This window comes from Cryptomeria japonica, chromosome 5 (assembly GCF_030272615.1).
Source record: "Cryptomeria japonica chromosome 5, Sugi_1.0, whole genome shotgun sequence".
Taxonomy (NCBI): Eukaryota; Viridiplantae; Streptophyta; class Pinopsida; order Cupressales; family Cupressaceae; genus Cryptomeria; species Cryptomeria japonica.
Genome location: NC_081409.1, coordinates 910,581,482 through 910,586,933, shown reverse-complemented (window position 1 = coordinate 910,586,933; position 5,452 = coordinate 910,581,482).

The window sequence follows — 5,452 nt, the reverse complement described above, 5'->3', positions numbered from 1 at the left end:
ATTTGAATCCCCAAGCCTAATCAAAGACCCGAGACTTGCTCAATCCCCAAAATTGCACTTTTTCCGCACTCTGCACTGCCGAAACCTACTTCCTGTCCTGAGTTAAGGGCAGGATAGGGGCATGGCACCCCTGTCCCTTCCTTATCTTGGGGACCCTTATTTCAAAATATGCATTGAACTTTGCACTTAAACTAGGGAAACTTCCCCCATGTTGGCCTATGACGAAACATCAACCTATTAACCCTAATTGACAAATATATAAGTTGCATTTTCCCTCCTATTTGCATAAGGTGAAAATTGGCATGAGTTTGAATACATGAGATTGCACATACAAGCATTCAAGAGAATTCAAGGATTTAAGCATTCCTTTCAAGAATTGACCATTCTCAAGTCTCCCTTCAAGGCTAGGTGTTGCATTCAAGTCAAGGATTCAACCATTGAAGAGGATATTGCTTTCAACATTCAATTCCATACAATAAAGTCTACCTACATTTCTATCACAACCTCCTTTGAGGTGAATTACATTTCAATATTTCATTTAAATTTACTTTCAAGTACTTTCTTTCATCATTTGGTTAATTCCAAAACTGGGGTTTAACCTGAAGGCAAACCCCCAATCCCAACCCCTATTCCTCTCTTTTTTATGTGTAGGTTGTAGGTGCACAACTATATTTGTAGATTTGGACTCCATTTATGGATGCGGAAAAACCCTTTTCGTTTCATGAATTTTTCATAGGACCATGTGCACTTTCAACACGGTCCCGACATCTTTTCCTCTAATTTGTAGGGCTTCTTCGTCTCGACATATTATATCCAGATCCAGGTGCACAACTTCATCCCATGCTTTGATTTCAAGTTATAATTAGTTCTTTGCTACTTTTACACTTGGTCTCAAAGAACATAATTTAGTCATTTTCCATTCTAAAAGAGGGGTTAGCTTGTCATTTCTACCTCATTATCAATTCATTTAGTATTCAGTCTCTATCCCTAGAGATTGGATCTAGTGAATTCCCCCCCCCCCCCCTCTTTTAAATGTAATGTGCATGAGGTGATTGAAGGGATATCCACAGTGAAACTTTCATCTCTCCTTGGAGGGAAGAAAAGATTTCCTCTTGATCTCTTCATCATTCAATTTTCCCCACATTACAAGTGGTAACCCCCTCCACGACACCGAATATATATATATATATATATATATATATATATATATATATATATGTATATATATATATATATATATATATATATATGTATATATATATATATATTATATTTATAATTTATAACTAATCATGGTAATTTTCATTTAAAATGCAATTGATCAAATATTATGAAGGCAAGTTTGTAGGAATGGATTACAATGTTTATGAATAATTATAAGGTCAGTAAATTTAGGCAATGGATCAATGAAATCAATGATGAATTGGAACTATTTGATGGTTTAAGTGTATTTTGGTCTCCTTGGTAGATTTGAATGAACCCCTTTGTGTTTGGCATCATGAGACCTTGCTCATGCTTTTGGATCTTGTCTTTCCTTGTGGGGATACTCAGATGTGTAGTTTTATGTGTTTGATTTCCAGAGGCTTAGGAAGGGACATTGAGGATCCTTTATTGTATAGTCATGCTTCTCTTTTGATGAAATTTGTTCAAGTCTTGTATGTTCTGGAAGCTAGATGGTCTTTCCTAGCCTACCTTGGATTCTTTCTATATGTTATCTTATTCTAGCAAGAGAGTCAAGCCTTGCTATGGTACTTTGGCGAATCGCCATCTTAAGATTTTTAGTTTGATTCGTGGTGTTTCTTGGATTCCTAGGTGCAATCTTGGGGGAGTGGCTTTCATTGGGGGTTGGGACCCAAAGTGGTCGCTAGGGTAACTCAATGAGATTTTTATAATCAAGTGATAATATAAAATAATGAAACTGGGTGGGTAGCTATATAAAATTAATAAATATTAATTCTTGTTTCCTCTCTTACGCTTAGGTGCTTGTATAGGGCTGAGGTAAGTAGAGAAGGGCCTGGAATGGCTTCCACCAATCTTGTCCCTCTGAAAGGTTGGTGTGGTCCACTAGTGTTTGTATGGGGGTCAGGGGTCGAGAGAGGTTACCAGGGTAACCTAGGATGGGGTTCAGGACCTAGTGAAGACCTACCATGGTAACTCATAACAACGTAGTGATAACACTGGTTAGGAGGGACCTCAAAGAGATCAATCCAGACTAGTCAAAAAGAGTAAACTCTATAGAAACATAAGGATATGATGGAGTAAATGCAAAAATGAATGAATTATATCATGAAAAAACCGATTACATTCAATCAGTAACAACTGGGTTACATAAACCGGCTCACTAGTCTGCTAAAACATGCTCAATTACAAATTAGGTCACAATTGAGACCTCAAATTTTAGGATCTATCTTCTATGTTCTATATCTTAACTTAACTACATTCTAATGCTCAATTATAATGATTTATATGATCCAAAGGGATCCGGTCAGCCCAAAAAGGATCAAATGCTGAAGAACAAGACCTAACATTTAAAAGGAACAAGGTCAACCTCCGCCAAAGAAATTCCTCTAAAAAATCCAAAGGATGAAGTTTAAATTAAAGAGAAGGTTAGCCACATGCCAAAGAACATTTGAATCACTACTCAGGGCTCCACAAGCTACAAAAGGGATTTGGTAGATCCCGATAGATAACAACCAATCAACCGATACCAAAAAATTTCTCAGAAACCGATAGTGACAACTTGCCAGAAAATGGCCCAAATGCTTCGTGGTTTAGGAATAAAATAGATTATCAAGTCCTCAAGAAAAATCCAACTCCTCAAGATCCGGTGAGTCAATGCCAGAAAAATATAGCAAAACATGAAGGAAATGTTTTTGGTTGATGCAAGATTGCCAAGAACCGGGGATTCTCTTGCATCAGACATCCGAGGTTGTTGAAAAAGTGAGTCTCTCACTTTGCTGGGGTCAGAAGAAAACCAATGCGGTCTACCTTATCCTAAGAAATCCAAGATGAATCTTCAACTGGTCTATCCTTCCACTTTACAAGATACTCCTTATACTGACTACTTTGGGTACTACGCCCAATCCTACTATCCAAAATGTCTTCCATATGATTTGGTTCCTTCTGGGGAAACTGTTTCTCCAAGTCTGTAATATGGTCCTCACTGAATTCTAGTTCATGATACTGATATAGCTCTGCAATGTTAAATACAGGTGAAATACTTAGACTTTTCGTTAACTCCACTTCATATGCATTTCCAGAATTGAACTTTCTCAAAATCTTGCAAGGTCCAAACTTCCCCATCTACAACTTGTTATAAGTTCCAACTGAGAATCTTTCTTTTCTTAGATATACCATCACTTCTTTGCCAACTTCAAATTCCTCATGTCTCCTCTTCTCAACTGCTTTCTCCTTATACTTGTTGTTCATGTCCTTCAAATGCCGCTTAACTTGAATATGTAAGTTCTTTATGTGATCTGCAAATTCTTCTAATTTTGCACTTCTTCAATCTTCACTACTAATATCTCTTAATTCTGATATACCTCTAGGGTGTGCTCTGGTAACAATCTCAAAAGGTGTCATTCTGGTACTCCTGTTTATTGAATTATTGTAGGAAAACTATGCTTGTGCAAGAATCAAATCCCAACTTTTGGTTTTGTCTCCAACTAAGAATCTTAAAAAATTTCCCAAGCTCCGGTTAAGTACTTCTGTCTATCCATCAGTCTGTGGGTGAAAAGTAGAACTAAACTTCAAATCTATCTTCATCTTCTTCCAAAGTGTTCTCCAAAAATAACCAACAAACTTAGTATCTCTATCTAAAACTACGCTCTTAGGTAATCCATGCCATCTGACCACTTCCTTGAAAAATAAGTTAGCTATATGCATTGCATCTGATGTATTCTTACAAGGTTTGAAATGATCAATTTTCAAGAATCTCTCCACTTCTACAAATATAGAATCATTCCCTCTCCGTATTTTAGGCAATCCAAGTATGAAATCCATTCTTATATCTTCCCAAGGTCTCTATGGTACTATCAAAGGTTTATACAATCCCATATTCTAACTACTACCCTTTGCAACTTGACAAAATCTACAACTTTGCACATATTTCCAAACATCCTTATGAATCTAGGGCCAAAAGTAATGCTCACTCACCACTGCTACTGTTTTATCAACACCAAAGTGTCCGGCTAATCCTCCACTATGTTTCTCCTTTATCAGATTCTCCCTTATAGAACTCTTAGGTATGCACAATTGAACTCCTCTGAATAGCATCCCATCCTGAATGAAGTAATCCAACCATTTGATTTTATCTATCATAGCCGGTTCTCTACATGCTCTATAAGGTTCTGCAAAATCTAGGTCATCATCATACAAGGTCTTCAACTCCTCAAATCTTAATACCGTCACTCTAATCTTCATTAGAAAATTACTTCTTCTACTCAATGCATCAACAACTTTGTTAGATTTTCCACTTCTATGCTTCAACACAAAGGTGTAACTCTACAAAAATTCTACCCATAGCATATGTCTCTGATTCATCTTACTCTGATTATTCAAATACTGTAAAGCTTGATGATAAATATACAACACAAAATCCTTAGGCAACAAGTAATGTCTCCATTTCTTCAAGGCTTGAACTATGCCATAAAATTCTTGATCATACAGTACTGAATATCTCCTCCGGACATCAATCAATTTCTCACTGAAATAAGCTACTGCTCTCCCTTCCTGACTCAAGATTGCTCCTATTGTTGTTCCACTTGCATCATAATCCACTTGAAATACTTTGTTGTAATCCGGTAAAGCTAACAGAGGCTGCTTAGTCACTTTCCGCTTCAATAATTCAAAACCTTTGTTTTCTCCAGTGGTCCACTTGAATTCCTTCCTATCTCCCCTCATTTTCTTAGTCATAGGGTTACAAACTGAACTGGAATTTCTGATGAACTTCTGGTAGAAACTAGCCAATCCATGAAATGATCTTACCTCTCCAATGCCTTTTGGTGTAGGCCATTCAACAATTGCTTTTACTTTCTCAGGGTCCATCTTCAAACCATCCTCAGATATTACAAATCCTAAGTAGACTAATTCTTTCTTCATGAAAGTACACTTCTTAAGATTTATCAACAACTTTTCTTCTCTCAACCTCTGCAAAACTTGTCTCAAATGCAACAAATGCTCCTCTTTGTCTTACTGAAAATCAGAATGTCATCCAAATATACAATAACAAACTTACCGAATAATTTCTTCAATACCTCATTCATTAGCCTCATGAAAGTACTCGATGCATTAGTTAACCCAAAAGGTTGTTAGACAGTTCAAATAACTGGAAGACAATTGAGAGGGGGGGTGAATTAGTTGTCACCAGATTACCAGAACCTTAAGCTTTTAAGACTTTAATACTGGAACCCAAAAGATCAATACCGAAATGCATAAACCAAATACCGAAATA